Raw genomic sequence first — 15,549 nt, 5'->3', positions numbered from 1 at the left:
TTTACAATTTCAATCCCTCTCTTCCAATAAAAACTGCAACATGCATAGATATCACTGTTTTTAACATACAGAAAAAAAACTGAGAGTAGCTGTATTGCAATATTAATGCAGAGTTGTGATGAGACAAAGTCAACATCACTAATAGTCATCGCAACTCAATCCATTTCTTAATGTTGACTTCCAACTTCAGTTCAGTTTATGACATTTACCGAAGCAAGCGGACGTTATCTTTAACGTCCGTATTAATCTCATTGATACACGTCCGTTTGATTGAACGCGTTTCGACTTCGAGTTTGATCTCCAAGATTTTTAGTGAATTCGTCTGACAAGTGTTAATTACTTTTTTTTTGTAATGCACATCATACAGTCATTGCCAGTCAAAAAATAAATGAGCTCTAATGTGTAATATTAAGTCCTAAACATAATCCATTTTTTCTGATGTTTTTTTTTCCATATCATGGTAACTTAAGAAAACATGAACTGCTGTTTAGGACATACATTTGTGTGTATGTCTGTTTTCTCATATCTGTATGTTTTACTGAACTAGCAGATTATCTCATCTTCGAACTAGCATTCTCTAATCGACTGTCTACACACCTACAATTGAGTTACTCTCATTTCTACCTAGCAAAGAACGTACTTAACTTTATCAATGTTTTACGGATAATAAATGCATGTTTAGTATTTATCCATGCTTTGTTTGTGTATGCTTAAACCAGGTTCTATTATTTTCGTTTATTTATTCAGTCAAAGCTACAGAAAATCACCATACCATTTTACCAGCTTACAACAACAAAACAAACTACTTCAAATGAGGAGAGTGTTTTAATACAAAAAACTTTGAATCAAAGTATCTTAGAAATAAAAGGAATATTCAAGATTCAAGCAACTAACTTTAATAAGGTAGGTGTAGCCTATTATTATACTACTGTTTTTACCTAACTAACTAAACATCCACAAGACGAAGCATTTTGTATAAATGTGACTAGCTGCGCTTCTTAGTCGAACCAATACAGGTATTTTAAAAAAGCAAGTTCGCAGATTTAAATCCATTTAAAGGCACTATCAAACTATATCTGTTGAAAACTATGCTTCACAAAACCAAATTGTAATATGTTAAACCCACAGTGTCCCAGTTAAACACTGTATTACTCTATCTTATTTGAGAAAAAAAAGGTTATTTTGCATTTCACCTAAATATATTACATCTAATGTTTAGAGATAAATGTTAAATTGCATTTCATTTTGAGAATGCCATTTAACCAGATATTTTGTCATTTGTTCTGTTTCTGCCTACAAAGATATTACACAGAAACAGGTCCTTTTAACTTTGTTAAGTTCAACTTCCTCCTTTGTTTGTTATTTCTAATAAAGTAGTATGCATTCATTTATATGCTAACTTATTCCCATGGTAATGCTAATAATAATCATTACATTATAATGTGCCTATATTGGAAAAAGTGGCTAGTGATGGGATTGTGATGGGCCTACATGGTTCAATTGTGTTTTTAATTCCCTCTTATGATTGTATTCTCACCCGGTCATTAACACCTGAATTACTTTTAGTAGGTTAAATCATTTAGAATATACTTTAAGGGTTCATTGGAAGATGAATAAAAGTTATTATGTTGATAAATATTCGGGTTTAGTATCCTTTTTATGGTGGTAATTTATTTATATTTCCATAACTTTATTCGTAATACAGTACAATTGTAACTTCAATAACTTGAATGTTAATAATAATAATAATAATAAATATTCAGGATTATATCGCATTATTCAAAAACAGCAATGTGCTTAACAGTAAAAAGATAAAATGCCAGAAAACTAGGAAAAGAGTTTTTAAACGCTGCCTTTAAGAAATTGAAGTTGCCCTACTAGGATGAGTAAACAATTCCAAAGGAAGACAGAGGCCCAAAAAAACGAATAAAAACCAATAATTCTTTGTTGACAGATGGATGCAATGAGCCTCTGAACTAGATCTTATAGGAATATATATGGTTATGGTAGTGTTGAATTTAATTTTTTTTATCATATTCATAAGCAAATTGGCAGCACGGTACATATACTGTACCTGTGTACAATTCAACTCGATGAGTCACAGTTTATTTTTTTCTTTGTTACGATTATATTTCCCTCATAATATACCTTGGATTATTCCATACATTAACTTGTAACCATAGCAACTGTAAACTACACCACAGTCTAAATTGCTTTAGGGCCCACTTGAGCCTGTAGCCACCGAACATGAATAAAGATGAACAGCTGTACATTGTAATAAGCCCATAAAAAGAACACCTTTTTCAGTAAAGAACAAATACACAGTTTTCTATAAGAAAGTATAATGCTACCAGCGTTTTGAGTGTATTTGGCAATAAAGATTAGTGGTACAGTAATTCAATGTGTGGCACGTTTTGGAATATATGGATTTCTTTCAATATTCATTCAAAAGTTCAAAGTACTTTGTAAGTTTAAAATTCATTACTATCTACAACTATATACCTCCCTCTATGAATTATTAGATAGATTTAAACAAAAGTAATATTGTTTCACTGTGTAACATAGTTACAATGGTTCCAAGTAGCATAGCTAAATTGATCATGTGATCAAATTCTTCCAATGGGATTTGAACCTGCAACCTCTCCCTGACAAGGCATCAAGCATCATAACCATTAGACCGTAGTAAGCTAAGTGGTTTAACGAGTTCAACAAGTTAAATAACCTTTTAATTTATGTTTTATTGTTTTACACATTTATGCCATTATACTCACTGTCATTTTTTATGACTAAAAATTGAATGGAATATAAATCTGTTCAATTCGACTACTCTCATGTTATATAATGTACCAAGAACATTGCCACATTATGTCAGAATAAGTAGGCCAACTGGCTGATATCCACTAGGCTAGACAACCTGCAAATATCTATCCATGAGTATGGAATACGTGATGTCATAAATGCTATGATCAATACTAGTAAACAGTCTGATTTAAAGTTCAAACTTATAAAAATAATGTTTTGCAATTGAAATTATTTGTACTTTAAAGTTATAAATTTTAATTTCAAAGACTGTTACCGTGTTGTCCTTGTCATTTTTTATAGTTATCTTTAAGTGTAAAACTGTGACGCCTTACATTCTAAACAGGATGTACTTTTTTGTATCACAAATCTTAGGTGTTGCAGTGCTTTTATATAAATTCTGTAATTTGGAATGTTTTTAGTTCATCAAAACAATGAATTCTTACCAATTGAAACATTAAAAAAATATACCGTTTACTTTTATTTGTTGTGTTGCTGAGTATGTGCACAATTTGTTATACTAATGTATGTTCTTATTTGACATTCTTCACTCAAACTGTAATTCTATAGGCTCTTTATTATATATAACTTTAAGTCATTACAACAATAAAGTATTCGATGTATAACCCTATTATTTTGTTTTATTTCCTTTCTAAATTATTGCAGGTTTTAGTGGTGGCTTTTTTTCTGGTGGTCTTTTTCCTGGTGGTCTTTTTCCTGGTGGCCTTTTTTCTGATGTCTGTTTTCCTGGTGACTGTTTTCCTTGTGGCTGTTTTTCTGGTGGATATTTTCCTGTTGGATGTTTCCTGATGGCCCCTTTTCCTGGTGGCTGTTTTTCTGACTGCAGTTTTTCTGGTGGATATTTTCCTGGTAGATTTTTCCTGATAGGCCTTTTCTGATAGCTGTTGTTCTGGTGGCCATTTTCTGTTTGTTGTTACCCTTAATATCTTGTCGGCCTTTTTCCTTACCACCAGTCGTATTCGTGGTGGCCTATTTCCTGATGGCCATTTTTTTCTGGTGGCACTTTACTTCTACATAGAAACACATAGAAACAGAACTTTAATTTATAACATATACCATTGTGAACATAAAGGAAACTTATTAATCTAGGTCAGTGTGTACCGTTCCCATTTATACTCTATGTAATTGACAATTTGAATACTTTGGAAATTTAAATTCCTGTTCTATATTACATGTATATCTTTCATGATGGAATTTCAAAAAGACTGAAATACAGTTATCTAGATCAAGCTATAAATCTTAAAAAATATTAAAGTTTATCAACTTAAAATTCTTTTCTCATGATTTCACTTTCAAGATGCACTTTCCTTAAATGAAACATTTATTGATTAAGAAAATTATAATTTTTTATTTTTTTTTGGTCGGTTTACATTATTTTTAATGTCTGGAAATACTTATTTAAAGTTCTACTTGATTCAATTATGTGTTACAATTATGCTATTTGATATTTTAAAGGTTGATATAGATTTTCTTAAATTGGAATATCTGCAGGCCATTTAAGTATGTTGTTTTCTTTTAATAGGGAGGTTTCGCAACCTTACGAATACGATAACGAAAACAGATACGTCACACATTTGTGAAATTTTGAGCTGATCCCCATTTCATATTCGTAAAGCGTATTCGTGTTGACGAATATCACCAGTCATATTCGTAACTACAAAACGAGTATAGTTTTTGATCTATTTTGCACATTTTGCATTTGAATCAGGAATGATTCATGATTATAATATAATTATACTTTTATTGAAAGTAATTACTAAAGTAATTTACTAAAATGCCAGGTAAACTTTGATAAATAGCAATTTTTAAAGTCTTCACTCGCTTTGATGTTACGCTAGGCCTAGGCAGCCAAGCACCAAGCAACACGTACCTGCGCTTCCCTCACATTTACCGCAGTCATATTTTGGGAGGCGCCCTCAATATTTCGTTGCCATGCGAAACAGATTTTTACTGGCTTACAAAAAACGAATACGTGTGCGTGACGTATCCGTTTTCGTTATCGTATTCGTAAGATTGCGAAACCTCCCTATTGTCACTCATTCTACAATTGTCAACCTAAATAATTTAAATGGGTATTTACTGATGATATGACAACTTACTGTATATAGAATGCACCATAATTATATGTCTGAAAAGACCAAAATAGTTCAGAAAGCCAAATCAGAGACATCTGACCAGGGTCTTGGGCAGCCCCCTGCTCCCAGCCAAAGTCTCAGTGACATTTTAATGTCCAGAACACTTTATTATGCACAGAAAAATGCATTTACCAAATTAGACAGGTGAGAGGCAACAATAACTCTGAAAACCAATTGAGTAAAGGGATCATTTTGGTAGGTTTCTATCATTAGATTATTATTAGATTTACATGTGCATGGATGATGTACCACAAAATAGAAATGTAATAAAATAGTAAATCTATAAAATACTATTATGTTACATTAATTAAGATTCCTTCCATTAATTTGGCACGCTAACGAGTACAAAAATAACCATTCGTTAATTACTGTGGATTAATCAAGTCTGCTAATGATTTCAATTTAACTACTTGGATATTAACTATTTTTATCTGGTGACATTTCCATTTTCTTTTAATTTTGTGTTCATTTTTTGTTCATTTTTTGTTCAGATTGAATTAATAGTACTGTGGTTGCTAAATTCATTTGTCCTGGCGTTATTCTGGAAAGTTGTTTATTTCATGCCTAGCTTACCTTGATAAACCGACCATAGCCTCTGCTCTCCCTGTGGAGAATATTTTACAAAAAGTTGTTTCTAGAACACCTTCTTCCATCAACCACCATAACGTCACTGTTTGTTTGTACTACATTTATATCTGTGTTATGATGACATGTGTTGCATTCGCAAGCTAAATTGATATATTTTTTGTAACCATTATTAAAAAAAAAAAAAATAGGAAAATTTGAGGATGCAGGAAGATGATCAAATTTGATAGCCAGTGAATTAAATTAATATTTTATTAATTTAAATTGCAGCCATAATTACTCTTTCTAGATACTGTATACACTACTTTTTAGTTGATACATTTTTTTTTAGGAATGACGCATTTATTTTTATTACAAGTGATAATATACAACAATTATTGTAACTTACTCTCATTGGCAATTTATCTCTTTCAATTTGATAAAAACTAATAAAAAAGATATTTATGGAATTGTTATTATTATTAATATGAGTATAATAATTATAAAGTAATAACACTCTCCATCATTTGATCCATCATTGTAGTCAATCTATCTTTAAAATATCTCATTCATCCATCTCAATGATTAGTTAAATTAACGTCCCAATTCTTCAAATCCAAAAACGATTCAGTCAGTCGCAAGTTTTGTTTTCAGCGAGAAACAGGTACGCATTAAAGTTCACAAATGTAGATCATCTGCGAGTCAGATCCAGGTGAAACTTTCATCCGCTTCCATGCCCGTATACACTTCAAAACCACGCTATTTTTTATTTATGATTTAACATAGATTTTCTGGCGACATGTTTTATGTGGTGAATTACCAACTAGAAGAAGGACTTATAATTCCAACCTTTTGGACCGTGGCAATACATAAGGTTTTTTTTAATGTCATAATTTGAGTTGCATTGATAGTTTGTGTGTGGATTCCAATCTTCACTCATTTATTAATTTTTTTATAATTTATATTTTGGTATAAAAATAGATAAAGTCACATATCATATAGTATTAGTAACGTCTCTACTTTGGAAAACTAGAATGGAATGCAAGATGCACATTTTTATAGTACATCTTGAATCATGTATTGAAGAAATAAAATTACACTGAAATAAATTACTTTGGCTAGAGAATAGACCTTTTTTTAAGGAAAATTCAAAAAACTTAAAAATAATATGGCTTTCCAGAATAGCCTTACCGAAGTACACTAAATTGAATTGTAATGTTCTGTGATAGATATTTTAGCCATGGACGTATAATCTAATTTGATACCTCCATGTTTTAGCTATCTGTAGATTAGCAATATGTGAACATATCTTATACTTAATTACCCATTTTCGAACCTGTCCAGTATTAAATATTGGAAATAAGGAGTTATATTATACTTTGTTTTTATTACTACTATATTTTTGTTGTTGTGTTTAGGTTAATCCAAAGGCTGTATGGCACCAATTTCAGACTAAAAGGGAAATTTATATTTTATATGAATATACTGTTTGCTTACATAAAAAATAAATTAGTCATCCACATTCAACTTTGGTGTTTATTTTGTATTGTCTCGTATCCTTTTTCTCCCCTATTGTAATATCTTTATATAAATGTATGCATTGTCCTTTTTTAAGTCTTCAAGTGGTATTCTATTGTAAAACACTTGTACACCTGTGTATTGAATACATTGTGTTTAAATATTTTTAAACAGGGGATCTCCTTTTCTAATATTCATTCTTATTCATCAATAAAACAGATGCCTTTATTGTTTTCATTACAATGGCTGTATTGTCTGTGTTTACCAATTTATTCAAATAAAAGAAAAGGCGTAGCTAAATTCAGATTGGTGGATTGTCCTTGAGCTCTGATTGGCTGAATGACTTGGTGAGTCATTTATTCATAGCGAGGGTGGTTTATTATTATGATTCATACTGGTCTGTAGAATTGAATACGCTATAAAATTGTCTCATTTCTATTGGTTGCAGTGTCCAGGGCTAGTTGATTTCCATTGAGGTACGTATACAGTTCTGCTGGAAACTTTACATATACATCGGAATATTTAAAAGGAGCATCGCTAGGGACGAATAACATATCATTGGTAAGTTTTACAATTTTAATTGATTTTTATTACATATCACAAAACAATTTTGTTATTAACCAGCAAATGTAAAAATAGTACTGGTAGTATTACAGTAGGTCTTTGTGAATACTACTTGCGACTCACAACTTTTCAGCTAGTGCCACAAGTAAGTATAATAGATGTCAGATAAAGAATATTTATTTGTTTATTTTTAAAAAACAAAAAATAAATAGATTTATTACAGTAGTAACTTGTGTAATTAAAAATATTGTGTAATTAGGGCTACATAGGTGACCAGCTTTACAAAATGTACTTGTTAAATTTTTCCTAATAAAATAAAAATGTCATTATATCCTATTGTTTCTGTATTATTTATTGTTAGATTATTGAAGCTAGATCCAAGAAGGGGCATTATGGACTTTTAGGCACTGAGTGCATCAGACCCTCACACCAATTTTCAATTAGTAAATTACTATAAAATTAAAAGCAATACCTTACAGCACATACATCATATTATAATAACTTTAAGTATGTGGATTGTCAGAGATGGTTTTATTCGCTGTATAAAGGTGGATTTGCTGTAGATAGGGGGTTCGCCCCAACCATAAAGACCCCCATACCCTAACCTGGCTACTGGCCTGCAATGTGCATTCCCATCTTCATGACTCATTCGTCCTCTTCCCCTGGCACCAACATTGAGAGAAATCGGTGAAATCCATCATTAACCCCATATCAAAACCTAATCAATTGCTACACCCATTCATATGGAAACTATCAAACTACTTCTCTAATATCAAGCTTTGTAAATAATATTCGCAAACTGAAAGACAGCTTCACAATCATCCTAAGAAAAAGTAAACCAAATCTGTATTGAAAAAATAGTTTTACATTGAAACAAATATTTTATTTCATCGTAATTGTATAAATTGAATATCTAATTCTATGAAATATCTTTTTTATATATTTTTATCATTTCAATTAAATTTTCCATTTCGTAAATACCTGTGCAAGCTCTACTATTTACTCTATTTAGCTAAAATATTTGAAATTCTCTAATATTATAAAATAATGTTTATGGATAGAGACATCACACCATATAAGACTTATTTGTCCTGAAAGAGAAAAGACTGGAGTTTAGAAAATACCGACCATTAACGTTTGAATGATTTCACCACTTGGTGCGCTTAAGGAATATTAATGACGACAGACTTACAATAAACGTCATAATGTTGATTATAAATTGTAATGTGTTTCCATCATTGAGTTAACAATGAGAGAAAGGGGAATTTAAACAAAAAATACTCTTAATTAAACTTGATACTGTACTCGCTAGAATAGAACTCATGTTTCAGGTTCCGATCATTAGGTGCAATACCTTGACATTGAACAGGTGGAACAACCATATGTGTTAATATACCCCAACTATAAATCGCAGTGGTGCGAAGGATAGGGCGATGAACATAACTAGATATTCAGTTTACAGTTTCTATCTGCATTATCCCTTAACGACATTCATCCCACGTACAGTAATGTGTAGATAGGAAATAACAAATGCATTAGTCTTTTCTAACTAGTGACTCCATCTAGCCAGTTTTATAACACACCTGAATGTACTGTATCCTTGCCATTTGAACAGTTAATTTTATATTAAAAGTCCTGTTCAGTTCCTGTTATTATTAAATAAAAGTTTCTTTACAAAAGTAGAATGCAGTTACTATTTTGTATGTGAAAAATAGAATGAATGAATGTTCTCAACATTTTTCTACCATGCGCTTCGCAGTCCCCCGGTTGAGAGCCCCGGGTTCTGAGTTAAATGCGAGATTCATGAGTTAAAAGATTAACCATTCTATTTCATAACATCCTCATGTTTGTACTGTACCAACAATAAACAATCTGTTCTGTACGTGGGAGTTGTCATAATTATGATAAGCAGTTTTAAAAATCAAAATGACTGATAAAATAATGGAAATTCTAATTATTGTTTCATTAATGAGATCATCTTTAATTTTACTCACAATTCATAATATAAGTAAGGTTACTGTTTGACTCATTTAAAATCTTGGGTGGGTCTATGACAGCTTTCATTATATTAATTATATTCATGACTCAAAGCTTACGCTAAGGCGTGCATACCAGTATTATTGCATACAATATCTTATTTTATTTTCCTGGTATTTTGTACATAATTTCCGTCAATTTGTTTTAGTTTAAATCCATTACTGTACGTGTGATTTTTATTTTTATTTTTTTTTGCCTGTGTCTGTTCAAATAATGGTAAGCCTACAGTACCTGTAACAGTGTCTTTTTAGTAGGAACTTTCTGTGTTTTTTTGTCATCATTACTATAAATAAGTAATGTACATACTTGGAGTTACGATGTGTTTTAGTTTAGAGGGTTTTAATACTGTACGTACTGTAAAGTGATTTCTTTGGAACTTGTGATAAAATCAATATTACGTGGGTTGGAGGAGGTTGCACAGTTTAGCACTCCAGTCAAATAATTTAATATGTGGGACTACAGTAAATGTTTAAAGATGTATTGTCCCTTTGACTAATTCCAAACAAATATTTTTTTTTTTAATTTCGAAAAAAAGTGGGTAATTTTGAAGTATTATAATAGTTATTAACTTTCACCAAAAATTATTAAAAAAAAAAAAAATTTAATATGTAGGACTACAGTAAATGTTTAAAGATGTATTGTCCCTTTGACTTATAATTCCAAACAAATATTTTTTTTTTTATTTCGAAAAAAAGTGGGTCATTTTGAAGTATTATAATAGTTATTAACTTTCACCAAAAATTAGTCGAAAAAAAAAAAATTAAATATGTAGGACTACAGTAAATGTTTAATAGATACTTTACAGTATAGACAATTGGAGGCATAGACTTTTATGATATTCAGTAAGATGCTTTAGTACACACATTTTAGGTTTTTTAATCAATAATTTATGTACTGTAATGTAAGAAAACCTTTAATAAATTAAATTATTTTGTTCTTATTTAAAATGATATAAATTTTAATCTAAATGCTATTACTGATAAATGTCTGGTAGACTTAAATATGACAGGTATTATTAATACAATTTAAATTTAGTCACAGTAATTTAATATTAAGAATGAAAGACATCCTCTTTGCTTTAGGACAGCTTCTAACCATGGATGTGTTGTAATCTAATACATACTGAATTCATTATTAAAAACATTATCTATTTCCTACATCATGTGTAAGTTTCTTGTACCTATTTAGACTCCTGATGAGATTTTAATGTCTTGCCAAAAGGAATATTGGTAACTTTGGACACAAACATACTTTCTGTAAATGTATTCATCAATATTATAGAAAATACAGTTAGGTATAAATAAAAAATAATAGTTTTACGCTCTGTCTACACTATCAAACTTTATGTGACAAAAAAAATGTCATGTGCTCATATATCGATATGATGATATCATATCACTACCATACAGTATTCGGACATATCACTACCATATTTGGGCACATCAAACTTTTTTTGTCAAACTAGTGTGATAGTGTAGACAGACATTAAGATATTTTTACAGTATTTCATTTTTAAATGTAATTTGTCTATAAAAAAACTTAAATATATTAAACATACAGTACCTACTGTAACATTCAAAACAAAGCAATATTTCATGTGTGATCTTTCTGTGTAATATTCTCTGTCAGATCATCTAAAAATTCAATTTAAAGAGATTGATACATAATTGAATTCTCGCATTTAATCCTATTTTGAAAATTATGCTGGGGATACCCTGAGATTTAAATTGAAATTGTGCTAAATTTCATTATAAAATTAATAAGCATAAATCAGACAATGCCATTAATTCTCCTAGGTGAATGAACCATAGCTGAAAATTGATCGAACAAAATGTACCTGTCAATAAACAATAGGTTGTTGTTGTCATTTAACTTGGTCATTTCCAGATTAATTAAATAATGTATTGACTGTTGTTCAATTGTGAACAAGAACCACCACCACCACAAGTCCGGTTTTTTACTAAAGCTTAATGAGTCAAAAGGAATTTTTGTATATTAATTTTTTTTTTCTTATTTTATTAAGTTGTGAAATACTCAGATAATTTAGGTTTTCAACAAAACAACTATTAAATATTATTTTCTTTGTTTATTGAAGATATTTATTGAAGTTTATTTTTTAAGGTGATTATTTCTTTTGTTTGAAATAGGAAATATTGTTACCTGTCTGTAGCGAAAAGCTTTATTGTGTAAAGAAAGCTGCCATTTTCAATTGTATTAAATTGTTCAATGTTTGATTTATAATTTTCTGTAGCCCTTCCAATGATTTTTTTACATGTTTCTTTAATGGTTTTAGAAGAGTTTAACTTTTTCTAGGTGAGCCAGTTTTAGGACACTGTACAAATTCTATTTTGTAAATGCTGATGGTTTCATTAAACATGATCTTAGAACTCATGTTGTTAAGTATTGTAATACTCAACAGGATTTATTCCGTACACATGGTATGCTTTATTGGTGATTTCCAATCCCATTTCTAGCCGCCATACGCACATGAAATAGCAAGGCAAATACCATAGTAATGATAGAGATATTGTAAACCATTTACTAATTGAATCAGCAAATACATTGAGTATGAATGGAGGCTTAACCAGCTTAGTGACAGTTCACATGGGACTAGCAAGTAGTGATTGAATTGATGCTGCATGCCCCTAATTACATCAGAGTTGAGATGCCATTGTTATTGTTACATGTTACTAATTTTATCGCTTCGTGCTAAAATACTTTGCACCAATTTCAGGGTCCTACATTAAAATCCTGTCCTGTCATATTTAATTCTCACTATTCTACTTTAGACTTTGTAGTCCTACAAAGGAAAATTGTTGAGAGATAAAATAGGACAACTTTATAAAATATTTTTATTTTCTTTATCCTTTTCCTTATTGTCTCTAGCTTTCCCTTTTTATTTATTAATCCTTTCTACTCTTTAGTGAGACTACTGTAGTGTACATTATCCTTTTTCTTTATGAATTCCTTTTTATATAAATTCTTTTCTGTATACCTTTACTCATTTCTTTTACTTTCCCTCTATTTCTTTTAGATTTTCCGAATATCCCAACTATATAAATCAGATCATGAAGTTAATGTTTTTAATTAATTACCAAATTCATCTGCATCACCTCTGTAGCCTCTCATAACCGCCTTTTTATCATGGTTGTATAATTAATAAATACTGTATGAACAACAAATATTAAATATATTTTACACTTCACAATAATAATAATGTTCTTTCCATGTTTAATGTAAACAGTCTGAGCGAAACTAGATCAATTTTATATTTCTAAAGGTGTTCATGCACAAAAGGTCTTAAAGTTGAGTTTTATCATCAAAGCCCTTAATCAGCCATGTGTATCGATTCAGAGTGTTTCCGAATCTCGGGTTACTACGTCAATATAAAATCAATTAAAAACTCTGCATGCTATCTGAACAATACTTTAGGCTATGAACTTTAAACAACCTCTTTTTTCCCCAACAGTTAATCAAAAGAATCGCCTGAAAACTTGAAATGTCTTTATCTGGTACAATATAAGTGTTGTCAGATTGATCATTAAAACCGACTTCGAAAAAAGAAGTAAGAAATTTGAAAACTGAAAGATAATTGTCCTCATTTTGTAAAATCTAATCATCATATTATTTGAATGATTACAGCTCTTGAAATTTACCCATAATGCTTGATTTTAAACCAATTTGTTTTGATTTGTTTTGTCACTTCTCGGCGATGACACAGTTTAGCATTATGTAAAATTTGGTATTTGGAAAATGAACGTAACACCACATATAATTGGATTGTATAAATGTTGTTGATCTAGAAATTTATTCCTCGGGGAAACATCCATCTAAATTCTTTACAATATTTTGATACTTTACTTATAAAGTCCAATAATTAAATTGTTTTAAGTAAAATAATGATTTTTTGAAGTCTCTGAGATATTCATTAGAATCTTAAAATAGATGGTTTATAAATGTTGAAATTGTAATTTAATTTGATTCTTAAATAATTCATTTCCATGGAATAGTTTTCCAAAATGTTGCATTAAAGATCGATTGAAATAGATGATGAAAAAAGTAACATGCTATTGAATCAATCTGTATCTCATTAGCGAATCTTGGTTTGTCCTTTAGATCTTAAATGTATTCAATAGTTGTGTAGTTTACTTTAATTCTATCATCATTTAAATTTGATATCTAAATATTTGATAATTCTATCATTTTCATAATAAAAAGGATTACAACATAAATATTGTTTTAAATAGGAAAGAAAATGATAATAATAATAATTTACTAACAAGAAAATCTCTAATTAATGAATTGGTGCAGTAATATCAAAATTCTGTACAGGTAGCAATAGGAACTAGCATTACATTGTAATATAAGATAATAGGTGCGCCCTATTCTTACTGTCCTGTAGATACTGTTACAGTAGCTTCTAGATCGATAAACCAATGTAGTGAGCACTCACATACTTTAAACACAAACTTTACAGTTCGGACTGCTTCAATGACTACTTACAGTATCTTAAAATTGGTGAGTTGTCGAAGGTATCATAACACAACTTAGGTACGATTGTTACAGAAGCTCTGGTGCTCACTGGATATCTGAGATCTACTGTACTCCTCTTGCATCCTACTGTATGTACACCAAGGAATTCATTTACGGTATGGTTATTGCAATTTCAATTTTATTTTAAAAAGATAATGAATAGAAATGTTTAACAGATTTAAATTTAACGGTTGTCCAATTTGTTTCCGTCTCTTTGTCAGGTTTGAAAGATTGATTCTAAACTATAAAAACAAAAATCCAATGTAAGCTTCTGCAGAATTATGTAATTGTAAACTTATGCGATCTTTATACTTTCTCATTTTTATAAGCATCTTTTGACAATGGGTGATTTATTATGTCAATTTACCAGGATCTGTGATTCTTCATTTGTTTTGCGCATCTTCTACTGTATACCCCAAGTGTATTGTAAGAAGCCGATGTTTCTGTACAAGATTTACACATCTAATTTGTACCTGATTATCTGGCAGTTTGCGTGCTGTATTGAATTTCTAAATGAATTCTAAAAGATCCATATAAGCCAGCTGGCAGTTCGAACAACTCATTTAATCAGTTGTTCTCCAGTTATGAGAGTTTTTAGCGTGATTTTTATCATCTATTTTACTTTTGTAGGTTAATATCTGTTCAATTAAGTTTTAAATTACAATCTTACTGCAGTGTTGTATATTGCATTATCAATTTTAACATACTGCAGTCTCAGTCTATATCAAATGTTATTATTTAAAACAAACTACCTGTATTAAAAAATGATTGCTTATGAGTATCTCTTCAGAGGTATGAGAATTTAAATTAGAAGCCTAAAAATAAAATAAATAAAAATTTTGACCACATTAATAGTAATTTTTTTCACCAAACTGGCAAGCCTAAGCAATTTTTAAACAGCCTAAGAATTAATAAATTATAATAAATTAAGAACTTCAATTATACAACTTTCATACTGTAGCAGATACAGTACATTAACTTTCAAAGTGTGAGTTAAAACTTTTAAAAGTTTTAATAAATTCATTCTAATATTAATAAAATAGTATATATAGTATATTTTTAATGTCAGCGTGATCAGGTTTCTAGATAGTAGTTTACATTACACCCCAATGGACATCTCTGTTTTACAGTGTTTGTGTAACTATCTATCCCCCAGTGGAAATTCTACACAATTGGCAAAGCTATAGGAGAATATCATTAGTAGCATTTCCATTTAAATATCCAGTTATAAGGTTATAGAAACCCATTTTTGTGTTAACGATTTTCATTAAAAATTATATTGATCGAATACTACTTTTTATGAAATGCGCATCGATAATAAATGAACGTACTTTTTTAAATATTACCATATCTGTAAGTAGTTCATCTAGATATCCAT

At 30.0% G+C, this 15,549-nt stretch overlaps 1 protein-coding gene across 1 annotated transcript in view; it reads left to right on the top strand.

Moving 5' to 3' along the window:
- Positions 1–780: 780 nt before the first annotated feature.
- LOC140040258 (thrombospondin type-1 domain-containing protein 7A-like) overlaps positions 781–15,549 on the top strand; it is a 59,217-nt gene continuing 44,448 nt past the window's right edge. Inside the window, 2 exon segments of the mRNA XM_072086050.1 lie at positions 781–903; positions 7,486–7,598. The gene's annotated coding sequence lies outside the window, so the exon portion shown is untranslated.

This window comes from Antedon mediterranea, chromosome 2 (assembly GCF_964355755.1).
Source record: "Antedon mediterranea chromosome 2, ecAntMedi1.1, whole genome shotgun sequence".
Lineage (NCBI taxonomy): Eukaryota > Metazoa > Echinodermata > Crinoidea > Comatulida > Antedonidae > Antedon > Antedon mediterranea.
The sequence above is the reverse complement of the archived record's forward strand: the minus strand, read 5'-3'. Positions and strand labels throughout refer to the sequence as shown.